This window comes from Pteropus medius, unplaced genomic scaffold (assembly GCF_902729225.1).
Source record: "Pteropus medius unplaced genomic scaffold, Ma_sr-lr_union100, whole genome shotgun sequence".
NCBI lineage: Eukaryota > Metazoa > Chordata > Mammalia > Chiroptera > Pteropodidae > Pteropus > Pteropus medius.
In genome coordinates, this window is record NW_024354503.1 from 6,635,230 (window position 1) to 6,660,040 (window position 24,811).

Here is a 24,811-nt window from a genome sequence, read left to right on the forward strand (position 1 = left end):
ATTATGAATGAATGTAAGAATAAAAATGACATTGACACAGATTTAGGTTGTTGATAATGTGTAATATTTTATTCCTTTTTTAAATGTTTGTAGCAAATATATATAATACTTTTATGATTGAAAAGAATCATAAAGTTTATTTTAACTTCTTATTCAAAACAGTATTCTCCTCTGCTATCCCACCTATCCATAGCCAGTTGGGTTGGAACTTGGCAAAATGTAGACATAAACAGTTTAGGATGACTAGGCATGATGTCAAAATTTTGGATATTTAAAAAACTTTTTTTGCATATTTGATATTTTAGAGCCCACTTTTATTTTAGTTTGTTGATTTCTGTTAAATGAAATTTTGGATTTGTGTAATGTGTAAATAATTGTAACTTGTATTAGAATTTTACTTGTAATAATGACTCCACTTTTCATTAAGATAGCAGCTGCATTTTGTTTCATGCCTATACTCCCTCCTCTCCCTAATATTCAGCATGTAATTTTCACCAATAAAGTAATAAAGAAGATGGCTAAATCTCAAAGGGCTATCTAGGATTCGCTGTCCTAGTTCATGCTCTTTGATGTCTTGAAGACATTTATTAGAGTAAACAGAGTATTCCTGAATACTTCAGGTGTTTTGTGTTTATAATGTGGAATGAAGTAAACCCATCCAGAAGGAGAGAGGTGGAGAAGCCTAGATCATGGCCGAAGGGAAAGATCCTGTCTATGGAGACAATGTGCAGAGTGTGGTGGAAAAACAAAAAGTGACATGAGGGCAGGTACATAATTATGCAGGAATAGGAATGGAGCAGCTGTGGGTGTGTGTAAAGGGAAGGCCAAATTAATGGATAAGTGTAACTTTAAATTCTTTGCTTAATTATGAATCTTAAATAGGCCTCTTACTCCCTCAAGGATGAATGGCTTTCTCTTTGTTAGATGCAGCTAGGGATTTTTCTAGTGTTTGGATGCCATTAAAAATATACTTATTTTAGGTATTCCACAGAGTAGGTTGGACTGTTTAATTTTAGGGTATTTCATATTAAGTCTTGTTAACTAGCTAAATTGTTTCAATTATTTTAGTATAATGAACAAAATGCATTGTGATTTGCTATATGTTGTAGTGATTGAATAATTACAAATTTTTTTATGTTCTCTTTAAATATTCCCCCGATTTCTTATAGGACATACTTGTGGAAATGATCACATTTTATCCTTTATACTATTTAAACTGTAGGAATTATATTTTATATGTCTTAAGTCATGTAGAAATTTTGTTTCTTCAAGATAAATTTGACAGTCTAAGAAAATAAAGCAAATCAACAATTCTTGGAAAGCTGCTAAGGATAGTACTATATTTACTTGCGTTAAGTGGTGAGAATTGATTATTGAAACTGAAGCAGCAATTATTTGAGTGTAACAAGAATGGAATTTCTTTTTTATTTATCAAATTAGGACCTAATATCCTTACACACTATTTTTATATGCTTATCACATTTATTTAAAAAATAATTTCACTATATATATCCTTTAAAACATATCATTTAGTTTTGCTTGTTTTTGAGCTTTATGAAAATGATATATTTTGAATTCTTCTATTTGCTTTTTCACTTTACATTGTTTCTAAGAAATTTATGTTACTGCATTTAATTGTAGCTGATTCACTTTTACTGTGGTATACTATTCTACTGTGTAACTATTCCACAATGAATATGTTCATTTTCCTGACGACAGACATTACAAATGCTGCAACGAACATTACATTCTTGTACATGTCTACTTGTATGTGTGTGAGATGTCTCATGTGTGTGTGTGTGTGTGTGTGTGTGTGTGTGTGTGTGTGTGTTGGATGTGTAGGCATGTATAAGCACCCCAAAGTTTCTCTAGGGTACATACTTAGGAGTAGAATTGCTGGGTCATAGAGTATACATGTTCAGCCTTGCAAGGTAAAATTTAATAATCAGAACCAACCTTATCAACAGTTTAATAAACTCAGAGATGTTATGTGTCCAAGAAGCAACATAGGTAACAAGTTGGTTGAAGAGGTTTAGACTCATGTTTGTCTAACGTCTAAAACCAGATTCTTAATATGTAAATTGTTTCTTCTTTCTGGGCTAAGTGTCTATAACCAGAATTTAGATACAGAGTAACTGGGATGCTTTTCAGTGTTTAAGTCGTAGTTCTATTTTAGAATAAAGTCTATGTGTATATTAAACAAAAAACTTTCTTGGTCCCATGAAGTTAGGGAACTAGTTTCCTTCTAAATTATGCTCTGCCAGCCTTAACGTATGACTTCCATTCTGAAGGTCATAAGATGGCTGCTTACTTCTCAGTCAGCCATCTGTGTTCTAGGCAAGAAGGCAATAGGGGGAAGGGTAGAAGGCCAAAGGGCAGTGACTTCCATTTATATCCAGTTGGCTGCCTTTATCTGTCAGGAGAGCTGGGAAATGTAGCCTATTAGTTGGGCACATTCTGCCCTTAATTATATGCGGATTTTGTTAATAAGAAAAAGAAACATCTTGGATAGGCACTGAGCAGGTTCTACACATGAATATCAAGGCCAAATGAAGAAATACAACTCTCCTCAATTTACCTAGGATGGTTTGTAGTTGTTGGCTTTAAATTATTGAAAAAACATGTTTATAAAAACCTACCTCTACATGTAATTAATAATTAGGTTCAACATCAGGTTGAATCACATGAAATTTTAATTTATTTTTACATTACCACAATGTATTGGTGCTTAAAAGTAGGGCAAGGTTAAGCAAAAAATGTACCAAAAAATGAAGTGATGTGATATATGTTGGAGGAATTGAAGTAGGAGACTGAAAGAAGTACAATAGTAGAGCAGAAACAAATCAGAAAAAACTTGAATGAGAGGATAACTTCTAAGAGGATTTGGTCTAGGGAGACAGAGTTGTCTAGAAAAAAGACACTAGTTTATGGATATTTCTTGAAATCAAGAGATTTCTAACTATGAAGCGATTTGAAGATTAGTGTTACCTACCCTTCAAAGTCAACCTGTAGAGAAACAGAGGTGACTTTATCTCCTAACTTATGAGGAGAACTGAGAAAAAGATGTCTAGTTTATGTAGGGGAGACAAGCAAGGGTAGGGCTAGGAGAAAAACAGAATTATAGCCTGTATTAAATTGGACCAAATTGAATTGTGTAATGGAACTTATAATTTACTACATAATGTGATAAAATAAATTTTCTTCTATCTCTGGAGTAGAGGGACACTTTTGTTTTCTTTCCCAGTTATCAAAATGATACATGTTCACTGTAGTAAATCTAGAAAATACAGAAAAGGAGAAAGGGAAAAATCCTTTCTATAGGAAAATAACCACTGTTATCTTTGGCATGTTTCTTAAATAGTATATTTTAAAATATATTATATACATATGATGGTGTTAGATTTTAAATTATTTGTATTATGTACTCTTTAGAGGATAAATTTTTTCAGACAAAGGCTGCTATCTTAAAATTTTTCTCTTCTTATTTTTTATTAATTTCTTGTGTAAATTAGGATGAAGGTAAAGATTTAACTTGCCTTTTCATGGAAACTTTGTGACAGATTTCATGCAGGACCTCAGCTGTGGTTTGTCTCTCACCCCATTTAGGAAGAAGTTGATAGAGTGGCTCAAGGGAAGAATGAGCATATGTATACTGCTATAACCATTTAATAATGCCTTGGGCGGCTGAGGTCATAAGCGTAATTATCTGTACAGACCTAGACACTGGGATGGTAAAATACTGGTCATATAGTTGTTTTCTTAGAGAATTAAAAATATTTAGAAAAGCTGAGCAGCACACAAGTTGTTCTTTAGCCATCTCTTTCCTTAAACTGCAAAGTACAGTATTTAGATTTGTGTTTTTAAGCTCTAAAAGTCCTAAGTAGACTTATTTTGAATCTTTTCAGGATTTCAATATTTCAGGCAATCCATGGGACAGATGTTGCTGTCACACATCTTTACCAATCTCTTTTAACTTCATTTAGTTAAAAATCTTTAAAAACTTTTGGATAACTTTAAACATATATATTGGGGTAGTTGACAGTATACTATAATGAACCTCAGGGACTCATCACCCGGCTTCAACAGTCCTGTTTCATCTCTATCATCAACCTGCTTTTCTTCCTCTTGTGTTATTTTTAAAGCAAATCCAAGACATTATATCATTTAATCTGTAATAATTTGGTATTTATTTCTTTAATGATAAAGATAAGTACACTTTAAAAAGTAATTATAATAGCATTGTTGCACCTAAAAATTAGCAGCAATTATTTAATATCAAATATCCATTACTGTTAAAATTTCTAATTGTCCGAAATATATATATTTTTTGTAATTTGTTTGAGTTAAAATCTATTGCAGGTAATTGATATGTCTCTTTTAACCCATAGGTTCTTCCTTATCTCTCTTTTTCTTATAATTTTTGTTTTAAGAAATGGGGTCATTTATTTTCTAGAATTTCTGCTTCGTTTGGATTTTGCTGATTTCAGTTCCATGGTAGGGTTTAACAGGTTTTTTCGTTCTTTGTATTTTCTGTAAATTGATAGTTGAATCTAGACATCATTTAGTCTTAAAACTAAAATCAAGAAGGAAACCATGTGTTTTTTTCCCCATCTCAAGGGTTGCAGTTAATCAACTAACTTGAGAATCTTCTGCTACCCAGGACCATATGAAGAACAGACAAAATGGAATGCTAACTTTGCATCTAATTCTGGGCACATTTGTGTTTAAAGAGGAAGCCTGATCCAAGAACTTGACAAATTGAACCGTTTTCCAATGAAAGTCACATTAGTATTAATTTAATGATTTATTAAAACAAAACAATTTTTTTTTAAATTAAAAAAAAGCACCTTAAGTATATTTGTATTAGTTAAATCTCCTTTTCATCTTACAGAGTTATTCAAGAGTGAGTGGATACCATGGTCTAAAGCAGAACTTTAGCATGCATCAAAATCACATGGAGATCTTGTGATAACAGATTGCTGGACATCATCCGCAGAGTTTCTAATTCAATATATCGGGGGGGAGTTTGGGAGTTTACATTTCTAACAAGTTTCCAGGTAATGTTGATGCTACTAGTCAAGTAACCACACTTTCAGAACCTTTAGGTTCAAGTTTAACCAAAGGTATGTGTTAGAATTACCTTTGGAGACTTTAAAACAACACTTGAAGATGCTCTACTGGGGCCTGGGCAACTATATTTTTAACATATTTCATAGTGATTCTGATGTGCACCCCGGACTGAGAATCATTGCAGTAATTGTTATCCCTCCATATTTTCTATTTACCAAGAAATGTTCATTCATTTTTCATTTAAAAATGTTATAGATTTTTGATATTGATCTAAATGAGGCAAATGATTAGGGAGGATTCATTGTTTTACACTGGGCTGTTTACATCACTGTAGAAAGCAAAGTAAAAGAAAACAAAGCCGTTGGCACCTATTCTCGCCAAATCAGTATTGATGCTTTTGCTTGCTGCAAGGCATTACTGCTATTTCAAGGTTATTAATATTTCTCAAAGGGAGATTGAAAATAGCTTGGTCTGAGGGACCTCAAAGCAGGAACCATTAGATTAGCATTAGATTCTGGACTTTCCATTAACCATTATGTGTGTGAGCCAGTGATGAGCAATGACATTTCAATCACATTTAGAGTAGAATCTTACAGATTAGACATGCCAATTAGCATAAGAAATTTTTAGTTCTTGAGTAACATTTTCTAAGGAAAGTTTCTAACTTCAGACAATATATTAATATTTCTACTTTACACTTCACAGGTTTAAAAATTTTAGGATTTTAGGTTATCAAATCTTTTGCCAATTTGAAAAACATGTAAAAGAGTGATTCAGAGGCCCCATGTTTAAGCCATGTTCCTTTTAGTTCAAAAGCACCATTTATTAACTCCTATGCGTCACTAGTAACAAAAAGATGAGTTATATATAGTTCTAGTTCAAAGAGCCCAGCCTCATGAAGTGATTTTCAACCTTCATATTTAACCTTAATTCACCTTTAATTTTTAACCTCAGTTAATAACCATCAAGTATGTAGACTCCTTTTTAGGTAAAATATTTTGGTGGATCTTCATGGGGTAGTAGCTGTAATTTTAGTAATTTTTTTTTAATTTTAGTAATTCTTAATTAAAAAGTAGATGACAAAACTATTATAAGCCAGTGAATCTTTTAAATGTAGTTTGATTTTATTAATCAGAACAGTATCTCTATACATTTGAAAAGTAGTATATGTGGGAGCCATTATTTAGCCTACAGGCAATATTGGTGTATATGGCTTTTTGAACTCTTTACTATAAACTCCAAAGCCTCCAAGGGTCCACAGACCTTTTAATGAAGTAAGTTGCTCATTATAGTTACTAGTTATTACAGTTTCTAATGCAAGCACATAGGCCAATTACAATGGATGTTTGTACAAGAGTGAAGGAATTTTCATTCATATTGCTGTAGTGGGAAAGGGAGAAGTCTTTTCTTCCTACTTAAATTGTGCTTTTAAATGAAATGTTTAACAAATGAGTTGTTGGTTTTTTCTTTACAATTGATAATTTATTTTTCTACTTGACTCTCCTCCATTTACTGAAAGGGTGTGGGTGGCAGTTTGACAAGGTTAATGACAAGTTGTGGAGAAGATCGAGTGAAAGATGATGCTGGATGGGAGTCAGAGGAGACTGGATGGTAAAAGGAATGTAGAACAGGATCCAGAGCCTTCATATATATACCGTCTGTCTGTTTTAGCTATCTTAAGAGGCATTAATAAATTTTTTTGACTGAAAACTGACTACAGAAAAATCACAGTAAACTGTTACATAACAAACACTACGGCTTTCATAGTAATTTGTGAAAAAATTTTCCTTGACAAATGTGGTTTACTTACTAAGGTCTGCTTTAGGACCTGTATTCATAATTTTACTCAGGCTTAACTAGGTTGTTTCCCTTCTTGAAATCAGATTGTGTGTGTAGTTAGAGAAAGGGATGAATCAATCTGCAGTCAGGGTTCTGAGTCAGTTGCAGCTGCCTTGTAAAGTGCTCTCATTTAGCTATTGAAGGTTTGCATGTGTAAAATATTCCTAATTCGTTAAGAATACACATGGCTGTGTGTGTATACATGTCATTGTGCTGTAGGCTGTTCTTTATTAGAAAAGTATAGGTCCCTGTGGGGTGCTAATTACAGCTTTGGCTAGCAAGCTGCAGAAAGGCAAATAACAAAGGCAAAGGAAAATATAGAGGAGAGGGAGAGATCTGGGCTTTGCTGTTTTACACCTCTAGTATAAATGAGACATGGTGTGAGTAAACACAGCTGTATGGAAAAATTCGTTTTAAAGAATTGAAAGTAAATAACTGCCGCTCATGCAGCAGATCTACATTATAGGTCCCTAAGAACAAGAACTTTTTCTCGAAACTAGGGAACTGTCACAGAATGAGCTATTTGTCTCTAGGAAAGTTGCTTGACAGATTAATCTTTGTGTTGGGTTGCAATCAGTATTACTAATATGGTATTTATATACTGTATAACCAAAAGTAAACTTTAGGAAATCCATGATTAGAGAATTACATGTAAAGGTTTAATATTTACATTACTATACAGTAATTCACAGTAGGAATCATCTAAAAATATTATTTATCGAGGACCTACTATGTGATTCCTCTGATTAGGCACTATGGGAAATAAAGACATTTAGAATATAAACCCTACCTTCAAGGAGCTTGCAGTTTAGTAATACACATGAAATAATAGAGAACAAAGTAGCATTTAATGAAATGCTGGTTAATGTGATAGAAATAAACTCTCTAAATTCCAAGGAGAGAAAAGAGATCATGGAGGGATAGAGTTAAGGGAAGGCTACCTGGAAGAGCTTGGCCTTCAAACAGCAGTAAGAATTCTATAGGCAAGACATGAAGAAAGCATTGCTTAAGAAAGATTAAATTGTGTATAGTGTGAAGAATGGATAGGAGTGTGGTTGATTCTGGAGTAAGTCAGCCTTTAAATAGGAGGCTTTTACATTAAATTTGGGTAGGCATTGTATCTATACTTATGGCTTACATCTGCTAGATTTGTTTTTGGCAGGATAGAACCACGCTATATACCAAAAGCCTTTTCCATGAGGGATACTATGCCGGGGAAGTTAGAGAGCATTAGAAATCGTTTTTAGTCATCTTCATGGGGACATCTATTGATTTTGCTAATGACTGATTATGTCTGGATAATCTATTTTCCCTCCTCATGTGGAGAGCCTGTCAGAATAAAAAAGAAAAAAAGAAGAGTGCTCAGTTTGCCTGACAGAAACACAGCAAGAATATTTTTATAATGGGCATTGTTTTTAAGAATGGGTCTTTAAAAATGGCCCATTTTGTTTTGAGGGAAAAATCAACTTCAGTGAATGTTTGCAGTTATGTGAATATTTACAGCTATGTGCTGCTCCCTCAATTCTTCATATCTTTTTCATACTCCTCTGGTTTGAGTCTCTTTACCTTTTACTTAGTTGAAGTTAACTATTATAATTCTAGCAAATACCTTTCTGCACTGTGTGAATTTTCTAACCAGGAGCATTATTACTTTTTTTTTTTTAAGGGTTAACGGTATAATCTGATCGGTGGAATTACAGGATTATTTTTGCTTTCTTCTCTATATAAAAGAATTAATGTTTTTAAAAAAATTATGTATCACCTTTGAATAAAATCTGTGGCATTTATACAGTGGAATACTATGCAACTATTACAAATAATGAGCTGGATATTTATGAAAAAATGTCCACTATGTCTTAATTAAATAAAGTTACTTAGGTGGAAGAATTAATTATGGCTGAAAAGATTAGAGAGAGTTTTATGGAAAACATGGTATTTAGGCTGGACCTTGAAGGAGGGTTAGAATTTCAGTAGGTGGAGGTGCAGGCATACGGTCTTACAGAGAGTAGAAAGGCAGAAGCAGGGAAGTGCAGGCTGTTTTAGGAAATGTAGTAGTTCCAGTGGGAAAAGAGAATTGAATGGTGAGGTGAGGGCAAATCACAGCCAGGCTGAGAGGTACTGTGGAAGAGGAGTTTGGATTTTAAAGTATAGCAACTACAGAGCCTTAAAGAATTTGATCTTTCAATAAATATTTGTTAACTGAATGGGTAAGAGTGAACTGATTAAATCTTTTTCTAGAGGGTTTTTCTCAGGAGAGGGTCTCCTAGTGTTGCAGCTGCTGCAGGCTGCTCAGAGCCTTTATTTTGGAAACGTAACTTTTGTAGCAGGAGGGGCTGGAAATAGTGACAGGTCATATGTAGTATTCTTGAGTGAATTAGAACAGGCACAGTAAAAATAGAAACAGATAGGTAGATGCAGAGGTAGAATCAACAGAATTTGATAACCGATTGGATTTAACTGATTGGGAACAAAAAGGGGCATAGAAGAATCCAAGGTTTTGAGTTTGAGAAAATAACAGTTATATTCTTCCCTGCCTACTTGAACAAGGTATATGGAATTGCCATCCTTATATTAGTGATTGCAGATTATGATGAACAATAATAAAGACTTTGAGCTATGTAGGATTTATTATCCCTACAAATGGTCAGGATTACTGTCTTTCGGATTAATGTCTCCTTCTCTGTTGTTACTTTACTCTCAGTATGTACACTTGGTAGAATCATAACCTCTTATACTTTTAATGTAGCTGATAAATTAGACAAATAAGCTTGTTAGAATTAGGCCTAAAATAAAGGTAAATGAATTCTGAGTGAGAGACATAAGAGGCTTTCTTATATGATACGTAGTATGTGTTTTGTAGTGCTGTTTAACTCCTGTGACGTTTGAGGGTTTAAGATGAATGACCTTGGGTGAATAAGGTGTTAAGTGTGCTTGAAGTATTTTCTGTATTTATGAGTATCCTGGTTTGTAAATAGGTTATACTTTATTGAGAATTAGTTAGACCATAATTTGGAAATTAGTTTTGTTTTCCCATAAACAATGCATTAAAATGTTTCAGTGACAAACTTGTTGAATGAAGGAGAAAGCATATTAAAGCTAGAGAACATTGATTTAATGAAAGTAAACCAGTCTTAGGAATCAGAGCATCTGGTTCATAATCCCAGCTCTACCATCCTAGGATCTTGAATAGATCATATTCTTTTATCTTTTTTGATAAAATGGGTATAATAGCTGTTCTGTCTACTTCATAGGGATGAAATAAGGTAACACTGTTAACCAAGTTGTCGCCTTCCACGTGTGCGTTAATATGTAATTTTCTCAAGAATATGTATATTAACACTTAAGACTCTCGTTCTTTCACAAAGGAAGTATAAAAAAATTCAACTTTATACTATTAAAATTACGATCATAACTCAAGCTTGATTCTCTCTTTCTAGATCCAGATCCAGGATTGTAATAAATCTTTAGAGTGCATTTTAAATCTTTAGAAGAAATGCCCATCAACTTGTTCTTCTTTTGTGGGAACAGATTGGTTCTACCTCTGTATAGAAACCCATCATGGCTTTATAGCTTTTTTGGTGATGGTGACTTTAGTATACAGATCTACAGATAATTTTTAAGTTGGTCTTTGCTCTTAAGTAGATTTATCTCATTGATATTAGTGCTTTTTTTAATATATTGAGATATAATTCACATATCATAAATTATACATCAATTATACACTAAACTGCATAATCTGTGGTTTTTAGTATGTTCAAAAGTTGTGCAATGATCACTACTACCTAATTCCAGTACATTTTCATCACCCCAAGAAACTCTTACACATCAGCAGTCGCTCCCTAATCTCTCCTCCCCACAGCCCCTGGTAGCCACTAATCTACTTTCCTTTTCAATAGATTTGCATATTCTGGACATTTCATGTAAATGGAATTATACAGTATATGGCCTTTTGTGTCTGGTTTCTTTGACTTAGCATAATGTTTCAAGATTCACCCATGTGGTGTGGCATGTATCCCTACTTCATTTCTTTGTATTGGTGATTAATATTCTATTATATACATACAGACCATGTTTTATTTATCCAATCTTCTTGTTCGACATTTGGGTTGCTTCCACTTTTTGGCTATTACGAGTAATGCTGTTATGAACATTCACGTATAAGTTTTTGTGTGAACATATTTTCAGTTCTCTTAGGTATATACCTAGGAGTGGAATTGCTAAGTTATGATAACTACATTTGACTTTTTGAGGAACTGCCACACTGTTTTCCACAGCGATTTTACTTTTTAACATCCCACCAGCAATGCATGAGAGTACCAGTTTCTCTACATCCTCATCAGCACTTGCTATTCTCTGTTTGTTTGTTTAATTATTTTTATTAGCGCCACCCTAGTGGTAATGAAGTAATATCTCATTGTGGTTTTGGTTTGCATTTCCTTAATGACTAATGATGTTGAACATCTTTTCATGTTCATATTGGCCATTCGTATATCTTCTTTGGAGAAATGTCTATTCACATCCTTTGCCCATTTAAAAATTGGGTTGTCTTTTCATTGTTGAGTTGTAAGAGTTCTTTATGTATATTCTGGAGACTAGATCCTGATCAGATATACAATTTGCAAATATTTTCTTGCATTCTCTGGGTTGTGTTTTCACTTGTTTGATGGTGTCTTTGGAAAAAACTGGGGGGAAGTCTAATTTATCTATTTTCTCCTTGGTTACTCATGCTTTAGCTGTCATATATCTAAGGAACCCTTGCCTAGTCCAAGGTCATGAATATTTACATCTGTGTTTTTTTCTAAGAGTTTTATAATTTTAGTTTCTATATTAAGATTTGATGCATTTTGAGTTAATTTTTGTATATTGTATGAGGTAGGGGTTCAGATTTATTCTTTTGCATGTGGATATCCTGATACTGTTTTTGTGGCAGTAATTCTGTCACCAAACATACAAGAATCACATATTTTAAAATTAGTGCATGAGTTAGTTTGAATTAGTGAATGGATTTTTTAATATTGTTTGTAATTATGATAAAGCTTTAATTTTTTACTTTCCTTAAAGGAGGAAAAAGAAAAGTATTTTGTTGTTTAATTATGGAAGAAAAGGTGTTTTTTATACTGTAATTCTCATTGGCCTCCAATGAAAATTTTATTATACTGTTTTAAAATTTTCACGGAATCTGAATAATTTGGGGAAGCATTTTATAATTACTTTTAAAGTATTTTTTGAAAGTTATTTCCTGATAGAAACCCTTTTAGGGTATTATTACTTAAAATAATGGGCGTTAGTCTGAGACTGTATCAAAGAGGAAGAGGGTGAATGAATCAGATGTAGATATAGAATGATTTAAGAGCATTTCTGGGTATCTAGTTTGGTGCTTGTTTCTCTCGGCAGCATTGAAACACAACCTCATTTTTTCAGAACACATATAAATGAAGAATGACCTAGAGGTTAGGTAGGAATGGCTAGGCCTGCTTCTTTCTGGACTCAGACTCCTGGGAGCTGACCCAGAACCAGACACACATAGGGAATCTGAGGTCATTGCCATTTGTGTTCATCTTCATCACTCTGATTTCCTTTGAGTGTTACCTTTGTTAGAGAATATCTGGACTACACAAGAAAATATTTGGAATAAACTTGAGCATTTTCAAGATCTTGGCATTTTAGTTTCCTTTTGCTAGGTAACATAATAATTTAGATAATTGTTTTGTAATTAAATAACAAAAGCATTCTCCTATGAGTGAATGTTTCTCTTTAAAATAGTATTTATAAGTTAAAGGAAAACTTTAGAAGAGTAATACAAAGTTTCTGATATTGATTATTGCCCATCATCAATTTATTCTAAAAGGAGTTACAATATCCACATCTGAAATACCTGAGTACCTTGGATATGTAAATAAGCCTTTTGTAGTCTTCTTAAGTATGTCTGGAATCTGTGAATTTCTTTACCATTCACGAATTAATGTGTACATCTTTTATCATGAGGAAAATAGTTTTGGGGCTTTGAACATATCAATATCAAGATCAGTTTTTTTCATTCATTTGCTCATTGATTTGTTCAACTGATATTTATTGGTATAGTATTCTAGGTACCAGAGATGAAACAATGAATAAAGCAGGCAAAATCCTTTGCTTCAATGAAGTTTACATTCTAGTGGGATAGGCAGACAATAAACAAGATAAGTAAAAACTATATAGTATGTCATTAAAGAGAAATAGGTGCTACAAAGAAAATTAAAGCAGCAAAAGGAAAAGAAGTGCAGTGGGGGGCTCCAATTTTAGTTAGGATGTCCAAGAAAGTGATATTTGAGTAAAGACCCAAAGGGAGCAAGCCTTGTGGCTATCTATCTGGGAAACAGCTTTCCAAGCAGAGGGAACAGTAAATATAAAGGCCCAGATTGAGAGTGTGCCTAGCATGTTTAAGTGAGAGTGAGGAGACCAGTGTGGCTAGCATAGGAGAGGTAGTGGAAAAGACTTTGGCTTTTATTCTGAATGATATGAAATGTCATTGGAGGGTTTTAGGGCAGTGGAACGATCTGACTTATGTTTTGGCAGGATCATTCTAGTTCTGTTGAGAATCGACTATTCAGTTTTCAGTTCGGAATCAGGTATACCACTGTTTCATATCAGAAGTTTCCTGATTTCATTCAATTAGGGAAATGTATTTGATTCCAAGTACCACATCTGAATGAAAGATACTGATATTTTGGAATCTATTTGGAGGAGGTTGACCAGGATAGTTGTTACTGGTCCAAAGTCCATATGCCTGATACTCCGAAAGGCTAAAACTAAAAATAGAGTTTGGAGTAAGGAAAGGTTTATTGATCAGAAGGCACCAAGAAGATGGGAGACCTAGTGGTGCCTCAAATCCATCTTAAGAAAGTACAGAGTTCAGGTGTCTTTTATTTCCAGGGAAGGGGGAAATAGGAGAGGCAAGAGGTGGTTGACAACTGCAGGCATCTAGGTGCCAGCAGGAGTTCAAGGAAGATTGTGCTTAGTCTGTTGACTCTAGTTGATGTGAGTCTGGTCATGGGTTCCTGCAAATCTTTGATAAACAATACATACTTCCCTTATCTCTTCAAGAAAGATACTTTCTAGTAAGGGGCTGTTTTTGTAAAACTCAAGTCATAAGCAGAATTCCTCTGATGATTAGCATGTCTATATGCAAGTCTGGGCAGAAACTATTAGCCTGAAGGCCATGGTAACAAAGCAGGCTTGAACAAGATGGAGTCAGAGAGGCCAAGCATGTCACCCTGTTACATAGTGAAGAACTGGTAAGTTCTATGTGAAGAACAGTTTAAGGATCTGGGGATATATAGCCTTAGAAAAGACCAAGGGAGAGGGGAGCAGATTGAACCATATGAAATTGCTGGGGTTTTTTTAAAGGTAAAAAATGATTGAATATTGACGATCTCATCTGGTTTAAACTAATTCTGTCCTCAAAGATATGGAAAGCTATTTATACAGAAGCAGAAGTAGGCTTATTTTGGTAGATTATCTGAAGTCCTGGTGTCTAGACTCATCATTCTTGTCATTGAATATACTCTGTTTTGTTAATGTCCTGCTTAAAATGTAGTGCTCAAAATGGAACAGTATTCCGAGCTTAATTATGAAGAAAGCAGTGGCTCAGCTAGTTTCCATAATCTGGATACTGCACTTCTCTCAAGATTATGTTAATCTTTTTAGAAATCATATTTGATTTTTGGCTCATATGAAATCTTTTTAAAATAACGTTACCAAATTAAGTCTTCCCCATAATATAATTATGTAATTCTTTTAAAATTTATTGTAAAATATTTAAGAAATCAAAAAGATAACCATTACCTGATTTACAAAATAGAGCATTACTGATAATAGTTGAGAGTCCCTATGGTGTCTCTCTCTAATTTCATTTCCTTCCTTGTCTCTGGAGGTAACCACTAATTTGAATTCTGTGATTACACATTTCTTTCTATTTTTATTACTTGTTTATCTCTAGTATTTTTTTTACCTGTTTTTCAGTTTTATATGCACAGTATTACACAATATATTTCTTCAATGTACCTTTTTCATCAAAGATGACATTTATTTGTTTGTGTAGTTCTTGTTCATTTTCACTGTTATAGTTTTTATTTTATGAATTTGTTATTAATTGTTCTCTGACTGATGGATATTTGTTTCTACTTATTTTTTGTAATTATTTTTCGAACTTCAGTGCAGAAACCTTACATTTCTTCTAAATTCTATCTTGTTGGGTTTGGTTCATTTTTCCATCTTGAGATATTTTTGAACCATGGTTCAGTCAAACTAGCTGTAAATTTCGTAAGGACTTTTGGTATATTAGTGAATCTGAGATCAAATTTTGCAAGCTACTTCTGAACTTTGAAATACGATTTTTCTGGGCCTGGAGAACTAAACACATTTTAACGTGTGAGGTTACTTTTATACTATAGCTTGAACTGTCTTTGGTTGTAAATCCTTGTTTACATTGTTTGGTTTGAAAGAACACAGGTAATTTTATCTCTGATACATGTTAACATTATTCTCTTTTTCTCTCAAGTGGTAGTCTGAATTAGACCTTTATTTCTCCCTTTCCTTCCCACCCCCTTTTTTGCCATTTTTCAAACATTTTTTATTTAAAATAATTTTTTATAGCTTCATTCTTTGATGTACCTTAGCCTTTTGGCCATTTTTTTTTGTATTCCTTTGGAATGCTATTTTCAAAACTTGGCTATTATACATATGTTCTTATAATCTCCCTGCTGTTCATGATTGTGTCTTTAGTACTTTCCTCATGTTTTTCTAAAAATTTCTGATTGTGTAGAGAAAATTTTACTGCCATATACCCAGGGCCTAGAAAAGAACCTGGCACTTAATATGTATCTGTGAAATGTAGTGAATGAACTTCACTTTTTAGAATTGCCTTACCCTTAGTAGTTTTATATTCTATAGAATCTTTGGCCATGCAATTATGCCTTAAAGTTTTAAAAAATTTGTTTATAATCTTACATATTTGACTATGACCTACCTACCTCTTTTCTCAATATAAAAAATTTGTGGGATTATTTTCTAATCCCACAAAATTCCTAATATGTTCTTGTCACCAACAAATTATTTTTATTGCTCAGCATTAAGTACACAAAAAGAGGGTTTTTCCCTTTGGAGAGAGGAAAATGTCATTAGGCTTAGTCAATAATTTTATTGAATGCTTTTAGCAAATGTTAGGTTAATTGAAATACTCACCATCGCTAAATCTTGTCGCTGTGTCAGTGTTAAAACTGTGTGAGAAAGCATTATGCCTTCTGGTAGTCTGTAGTATATTTTCACATTTAACAATAGTGGGAGACAACTACAGCATCTGTTCCAAACTTCAGAATACCTGCTAAAACAAGTCATTATCCAATGCAAGTTTCTGATTCATACTTGTACTCTAATCAGATGACATTTATTGTTCAGTTAACTTACTGTAGTTTTCTGGTTAAAGTAAAAATTACCAGTATAATAACTCTTAGAAAATTTATTGAGTTTAGATATTACTATTGTTAGATTGAATTGGCTCTAAGGTAATAAAATAAAGATAAGAGTGTAAGAAAAGTTCCATAGTCTTAGCTAAAACCCTTTTGTAGGTAGAAATTTTCAGCTTTTGTTTGTATTTACTTTGAGATTTTTAATGCTATTAAGCAGTTCTCCCTTTCTTTTACATTTCCAGACTAAACTATTACTTCGTTTTTTGTTTTCCAGAGCAGTTTATATGAATACTTACATGAATACAACACCTTATGTAAATAACAGCTTTAAAGACTTTTGATCTCTACTTGTAAAGAAAGAGAATGATCATTATATTGGTGTGATTTAAATGAAAGTCACTTATGTAACAGCCTCAACCAGCCACAATATAATGGGACTCTCAAAGTAAGATTATGTGGTATTTGAAGGGCTAAAATAGATTTCATAAAATCCATGTGTTGAAGTTATTTCAGTAATGTGAAGCATTAATCTTGCTCTTCCTTAGCACATATTCTTATTTTAGACATAATTTTAACATACTTGGCTGTTGGCTTTCTAGTCAATGGTAGATTACCAAATAGCAGATTAGAAGAGGAGACATTGGAAGCTACTTGTTGGCAGGCCACTTTGAAATCAGCAAGAAACATGAGTTAATTCTGCAAATGAACAGACAGAAAACTATTAAAGGCAGATATAAAAAATTTAAAAATACTGTACTCACGTATACTTGTGGCAGAGCTTACTGTCCCTACAGACTTTAGTAGACCTTGAGGACATTAGCATTGCATAGTAATTGAGGTTCATAATGATGACTAAATCAATAAAGGTTTAATTATGTTCTGTAGGTTTTAAAATGAAACAAGGAAGCATATAATCTATTTTGTGAAGATTTCCATTCAGAATGACTAAGCTAACACATTTTAACACTTAAAGGGAACAAAACTCAGTTCTATGGTAAATAATTTTTTTGGTCTCACATCTTCCTCATTTAAGCCTAGTAATTATCGGTCTCACCTCTTCCTCAATGTATTCTTCTGGGAGGGCCCGAGTGGTGTACTTTTAGAATGTGTCTAGACATCGTCTAAGTACAAAGCTTGAATTCTGTAGAGATATAAAGAACATTTTTTGGTCTTCTTAGAAGGAGATGAGTAAGAGTTTGTTTATTTAAAAATATCTTTGAATGAGTTGATGGGTGTTAGTCACCATAGAAATGACTTAAATTAAAAAGCAAGTTGTTGAGAACAGCATGTTCATGCTGAGTGACATTCCTAATTTACTTAGTATTGCAAGTATTCTTTAAAAGTCTACATAAGGAGTAGTTTAAAGTCCAAATAATTTTGGGAGGATGAAGGGAGAATCACAAAGAAACTTTAATATGTTTTTAATTACCACTTTTATCTGAAAACCACATAAATGGTTATCCTGTTTTTCTAGAAGTGCTAATTAGTATACAAAATTGAATTAAAAAGGAAAGACACATTTTCCTGTGGTTTTGAGGAGATTGATTTTTATTGAAGAACAAACTTTTTTAGCATTCTTTTTGAAACTTGAGTATTTGAACATTTTTTTCTTTCTGTTTGAAAGAATGCCACTAGATTCTGTTGTCTGATTAGAGAAGTAAAAAGGTCTTTTATCCTTTATCTTTCTTTTTTCTCTCCCTTACTGTTCTAACCTAAATGGTAATTCTGACTTTAAAATATAGCCTTTTAAAAAATAACTCAATTGCATCACTAGCCTAATGTCTCAATTGTATTATTCCTTACTTTCCTTTCTATCTATAAAATCTTAGAATTGGATGGGACCTTAGAGGTCAGTTAATGGAAGAACCCTTTCTCTGGCAGCCATAACAGATGATGGTCCTTCAGCCTCTAAGTGAATATTTCCATTGATGATAAGCCCACTATTCCTAAGCAGCCCATTCAATTATTGGATGTCTCTAATTATTGGGAATTTCTTTCTTTTATTTTATTGGGATGAAAACTGTGTCTTTGTCATTTCTACAGACTAATTTGAGTTCTGCCCTTAGGAATCACATAGAATTTGGCAACTCTTGAAATTTGCGAGGACAACAGTCAGTTCCCTGCTTCGGATTCTCTTTCTCTGGGCTAAACATTCTAATAACTTTCAATTATTTACCTAATGACATGGTTTCAAATTTTATCATCTTTACTTCTTCTTCAGACAGATTCTGGTTTCTTTTAAATAAACTGACCAGAATGTAAGTTTTAAGATGTAATATAAGTAATGAGAACTGAGAGATTGTTACTTTTCATCATCTTCTACGTGGGGAGGGAAGCCCAAGAATTCACTGTGTTTCTCATTCTCACTATTGTAGCCTTGCTACTTACCATATTGCATAAGACATCAGAATGTTTCAGAAAATACATATTGAAGAGTTAAATGAGTGCTCTAGTCACTGTAAACCTAGAAATGCAGCTAAAGATTGTTAGCTATTTTAGAATTTTATCGATGGAGCATGTTCAGTCAAAACCTTAATATCCTTTTCTTGTGAACTATTGTCAAATCGTATAACCTCCATTCTGTATATGTGTAATTGATATGGCTAGACCTAAATTATTTTTTTCCTTATATTCACTTACTGAACAAATGTTTATTGAGTACCTGTAGTGTGTTCTATGCTAGATGCTAGGTTCTGTGCTAGTACTATGTTCTGTGTTAGGTAGCGCAAGTTCTGTGCTAGGCATTAGGTATACTGTGGAAGGGGAAACAGCCTTTCTGTCATGGATATCACAGTGTAGTTGGTACTGGTGAAGTGTGGAAGACAGACATCACACAGGTAAACAACAAGTATGTTCTTACACACTTTAAGAGAAGTTCTGTGAAGGAAATGAATAGGTTCTAGGATAGAGAACTGGGGAAGTGACTTATAGGGAGAGTTATGTAGGCATTAGAGCCATCAAAGAAGGTTGTATTGAGGAGGAATTATTCAAGCTGAAACTTGAAATATAAAAAGAAACCAGACTTGTTGAAGGGGATTGGATGCATTCTAGTCTAAGGAAATGGCATGCACAAATGTCTTAAGTCAGGAAAGCACTTGGCTATGGTGACTAGAGTATAGAGTCTAGGAGGAAAGTGGAACAAGGTGAGGTTGTTGAGATCATTCAAGGATATGTAGTTCAGGTGAAAAGTGAAAGAAGCTTGCACAAACATGGTAGTAGTAGAGAATGGGAAAAGTGGACTGATTCTAAATATATTTTGGAGGTAGACTCTGTAGGACTATAAAAGATAGATTTGATTGGAAAGGGAAATGGAGAAGGATGACAATTAGGTTTCTGGTCTGAGCTCCTGGATGTTATGATTGAGCCATTTACTGAGATAGGAAAGAGAGAGAATCAAGAGTTTAATTTTGGACATGTATATTGAAATGCCTGTGAGATATTCGTCTCTCTTCCCTTCTCTTTTCTATTTTGATTCTGTTGCTATGCCTCTTTTATTAAGCCATTTATCAGAGTGGATCAAGGAACATGCCTTCAAGCTCAGATGTGAAACTGCCTGGACTGAGATACATGCTAATGAGAATAAGCTAGAGAAACTAAAGGTGACTAGTTGTGACTGCAAAGGCTTTGATTGCAAAGGCTTTTCAAATTTCTCTGCCCAGTATTTGTTTCAGCTTCCCTAGGGATTCCCATTGTAAATTTATTCACTGATAACCTGAATCTACCCAATCATTTGTTGAGTTTCTCTCTGCCTCTAGCCTCTCCTGCCTTCACTTTGTTTACTTCCTTGTTTAAAAACCTCCAGTGGTTCTCCACTGCCTTCAGGATACAGTCCAAACTATTTAGTATCTTATTCAAATCCTTTCATAATCTGTCCTCTTTGCCTGTCTGTCCCTGTCTCCCCATTCCATCTTCATATATACTCTATGGAAAGAGAAATAACTAAATGAGTGGGGGACTTGAAACTGGTGGGAACAGAGGTGGTCTTGGCTAGATTAAACAGCTTGTTCGTAAATTCTTAATGGATAGGGGCTTCTTTAGCAGTGAACAGTGAAGTAGAAGCATCTGAAGTTCCAAGTTTTAGAAAGACAAATACTATCCTGGAAATTTACAATAGAATCATTACCCTGTAGTATATTAATAGTTTCATTAGAGCATGGCTTAGTTTTATGATCCAAAGAAAGAATTTTAACCTCCCTCTGTTTATCTGAGAAATGAAAACACCTACCTTATAGAATGGTTGTAAGATAACATGTGAAGTATGTAGAATAGTATGTGGTATTTAGTAGGTGCTCAATTAATGGTAGCTACTATTCTTATTTCATTTAGAATTAACTTTAAATAGTAACTCTATTCTAACCTTACCTGCTCTGCTTCCCTTTTGTAGCATGGTTGCAACCAGCCTGGACTATTTACTAGTTCCTGAATAGCTACAGTAATTTTACTAATTCCAATTGCCTTATCTGGAATTTTATTTGCCCTTTGCACTTCAAGTTTCTATTGATATCTTATACTCATCCTTCAAAGCATAACTTTAAAACCATCTTTTCCATATGGCCTTTTGTGATCACTTCAGTTGAAAGTTCTTATTTTATACTTCTTTAAATGCTTAACTGGTTCCACTCATGAGGCCTTGTCTGATTAAGCACCAGATACTGTCTTGTGCTTTAGTTATTTGTATGTATGTTTTATCTCCTTAAGAATTGTGTATTATCTTTTTTTAATCCCTCTCAAAGAGCTGAGCCAAAACCGTATACATGATTAGCACCCAGTAAACATTGATAAGTGTTTATTGAACTAATTTGAAACATATTACCAATAATTCAATTATTAAACATCATATCTAAATGGCTATTATAAGGGGAATTTTCTTAGTGATACCAAATTGTAGTGTTTTTATGAAGTTTTCTACCTAAGAAGCATTAATGGAGCAGTGACTATACTAATGTGAGAAAAAGGTACAAAAAAGATGAAAGATATTGTCTGGCACTTGCAATCTGCTCTGGATCAGGTTTTTAAAGATTTGATTTGCCTGAAGTCAACAGATACACACTGTTAAAACAAGTGTATCTTTGATACCAGATGGGGTATAATTCATAGGATTTGGAGGATTAGAATGGAGACAGAATGAGAACTCATTACTTTGTCCTCAGTGCTGTGATTTTTTTAGTCAAAAAATCTCTTTCTGACATTATGTAAATACATACCTCCTTTTGGATTTTGTATCCGGAATGAAAGAATATTATTTACGCAGGAAGGGCCTGTTTGTATCCGGAATGAAAGAGTATTATTTACACAGGAAGGTCCTGTTTGTAGAGCATTATCCTGTTTTTACTGCTTGACTTTGTATCTTTTTCTCTGGTTACCCATCCTATCATTTGTAATGTGAAGAATTTGGTTGTATATGTATAATAGATTTGTCAGGATGAATTTGTTTGAGCTTTTAGTAAATGGTCCCCTAAGATTTTTTCTTTTTGCCATTTTTTATTTAATTCTGATTAGCCTCAGAGCCATCTGGAGGTACTTGCCTGATTTATTGGTTTCATTTTATATTTTCTCTCTTCACCCCCACCTTTGCTTTTGTGGCTCTTACTAATAGCATTGCCACCACGTGTGCATAGCTGGAAAGAACATGCATAAAAACTATGCTTAATCATTTATTTTTATCTACATTTCTTTGCATAGACTCAATTGTAGCATCTCTGCCAAACATTGCATTGTCTGATTTCTTAATTGTTTTCTTGCATTTATTATAGTACCTGAAGTTGGTTTCATTATGTTCCAAAATAATTCTTTTGCCTGTTCTTTGTATTGTGTTCTCATCTGTTCTTGTGTTTAACTTGTTTTTTGTTTATATCCACTTATGTGGCAAAGTATATTGGTTTTGTACTGATAGATGTTATTCTCTAATTCTTTATTCATATGTCTTGACCATTCCTTCCTAAACATGGCAAAGAGATTGTATCAATGGGGATAGCAAGACTACTGACTGGGCAAGTGTCATGGCTACATGGGCAACTTGGAATTGCTACAGCTCTATGGTTAAAAATTTTGATTAACATTTGATTAAGTGCCAGATGAGTTCTATAAAGCATTAATGGTTCAGCTTCCACATTTAATAATACGTTGCATTCTTTGCTCGTTCATTAATTCAGCAATCACTTGTTGAGCATTTATTGTGTCAAGTATTTCTCCGTGTTCACATTCCACTTTCTAAAAGTAGCTTTTTCCTGTCTTTGTTTCTTAGGCATTTTGAGTATGTTCCTAGAATATTAGTGGTCTTCTCTGCCTTGCTACTGAAAGTGCGGTCAGTGGGCCAGCAGCATTGGCAACATCAGGAGTTTGTTGGAAACATAGTGTCTGGCCCCATTCCAGACCTACTGAATCAAAATCTGTGTTTTAACAAGATTGCTAGGTGGTTAGATGCACATTAAAATTTACAAGCACACCTATAGCATATGGATTGTTACTATCTGTGTTTTTGTTTTTAAAAGTTGAATGCTTATACTCATTCAGCTAGTTTCTGTTTCTTAGAGATAAACCCTTTTATGTGAAAGAAATTATAGGAATATTCTTAGAAGATCTTTTCTATTTTTAAAATTATAAAAAAATTGGTAAAACACAAGAATAAATACTCTTTATTTACTGAAAAATACAAGTAGAAGGTTGTTAGAAGTGGGGTATAAGTGATTTTCATATCTGCTAAAATTTTCACAAAAGATTTGTAATTTTTTATAGATCTTTATGAGAGACCTTGTTGTAAACTCTCTGTGGTATAGGAAAATTTTAATACAGAAGTGGTTTCTGTGTCTTTTCAGTAAGGTAAATGATAAAGTCCTATCTGAAATCCATGGAAATCATGCTAAAATCCTCAGTTTGTCCTCTGTTTATTTTTGCAAACAAAGTATGTGGTAAATTGGTGCTCTCAAATCAAATCATTACTCTTTAGAATAACTGATGATTCGATATCCAGATTTTCTTTCTGAGTCAAGTTTAATTATTTAGAGATTAAAGAAAAAGTATTTTTGGAAAAATCAATTACTTTCTCCTAATATAAGGAGGAATTGAAAACAAGTTTATTTGTTTTATTTAAGTGCAAGTGCACCTCAATTAGGAGTAACAAATTAAAAAAGACTAGTTTGCATATTTTATTAATGCAGAGTAATTTTGATGACTTTAGTAAATGAAATTAGAAAATGTGCTTCTGTAAATATTTTTATTGTTTAAAATATTTTTAATGCTTAAAATAATTTGAGTTGATTATCAGTAAGAGCCCTCATAAAGGCTTTTCCTTCTATTAATATACCTCTATTTAGTTCAATACCACTTAAAGTGATTTGTCACCTACTAGCAGTGTGGCCTTGGGCAAGTTACTTTCTGAGTTTTTCAATTTCAACTGTAAGATCAGGTGATTCCTCTTTCCCTTTCAGGGTTGTTGAAAGGCTTACTTGACATAATGCAGATAAGGCCTCTAACAAGGGGCCTGACACAGAAACAGTGCTCAATACCCTTAGCTCCCTTCCCTTTTCACTGTTTTGATGCATTTAGGCACAGTCATTTATATTTTGCTCATATCGTAAATAAGATTTCTCTTGAATTTTTTCATCTTACTGGTTAAAGTCGAATCGAGAATATAAACTCTATAATGCCATAGACCTTATTTGTTTTGTTTTGTTTACTGTTGTATTCCTAGCACCTAGCATAAGACCTGGTGCTAGGTGCTAGATAAGTATTTGTTGAATGAATATCATACATTTGAAGTAAATTTACTTGAATAAATTTAGAGAAAGCCTTTGCAGTTTTTATTTGTGAGGGATATTCAATTGAAATTAATTAATTCAACAAACTTTTATGAATACCTGTAATGTGCCAGGTATTATTCTGTTTTCATGGAACTTATATTTTAGCTGGGAGAAGAGAAAAGAAGAGGAGGACACTTAACCAGCAAGCAAATAAGTTAACAGGATAATTGTAGATAATAAGTAGTGCTGTGAGGCCATTTGGAGGAGTGAAGGACACTACTTTAGAGAGGATGTGTGCAGGAGGCCTTTCTAAGGTGACATCTGAGCAGAAACGGTAATGATGAGAAGGAGACCAGCTTTCAAATAGCCAGGAGAACATCGTAAGTAGAGAGAACATCATAAGTAGCAAGTGTGAAGGGATTGAGGAAGGAATGAGCTAAATATAGTTCATTAATTCTGATTGTTAACATCCAAATAAAAGTACTTCATCTAAATTATATGGAGCAGAATGCAAAGACAATGTAAATGCTGCTTTTTGAGGGGAGTACTTTTAGGTATAGCAGTGAATCAAAACGTAAGATCAGTAGTCACCTTCATTGCCTAGTGTCTCAAATGTTCCCTAGTACGTTAGTTATTCTTTAGTAAACAAATGCTCTTTGGCTATTATTATGAGATTTGACTGGGATTTTCAGGTCAAGAGGCTAGAAGTCAACAATT

The 24,811-nt window shown here is 33.5% G+C and overlaps 1 protein-coding gene across 23 annotated transcripts in view; it reads left to right on the top strand.

Annotated features, from left to right (window-relative positions):
- The window catches only part of EPB41 (erythrocyte membrane protein band 4.1), a 154,373-nt gene that overhangs the window by 38,107 nt on the left and 91,455 nt on the right, over positions 1-24,811 (top strand). The gene's annotated exons all lie outside the window — the stretch shown is intronic.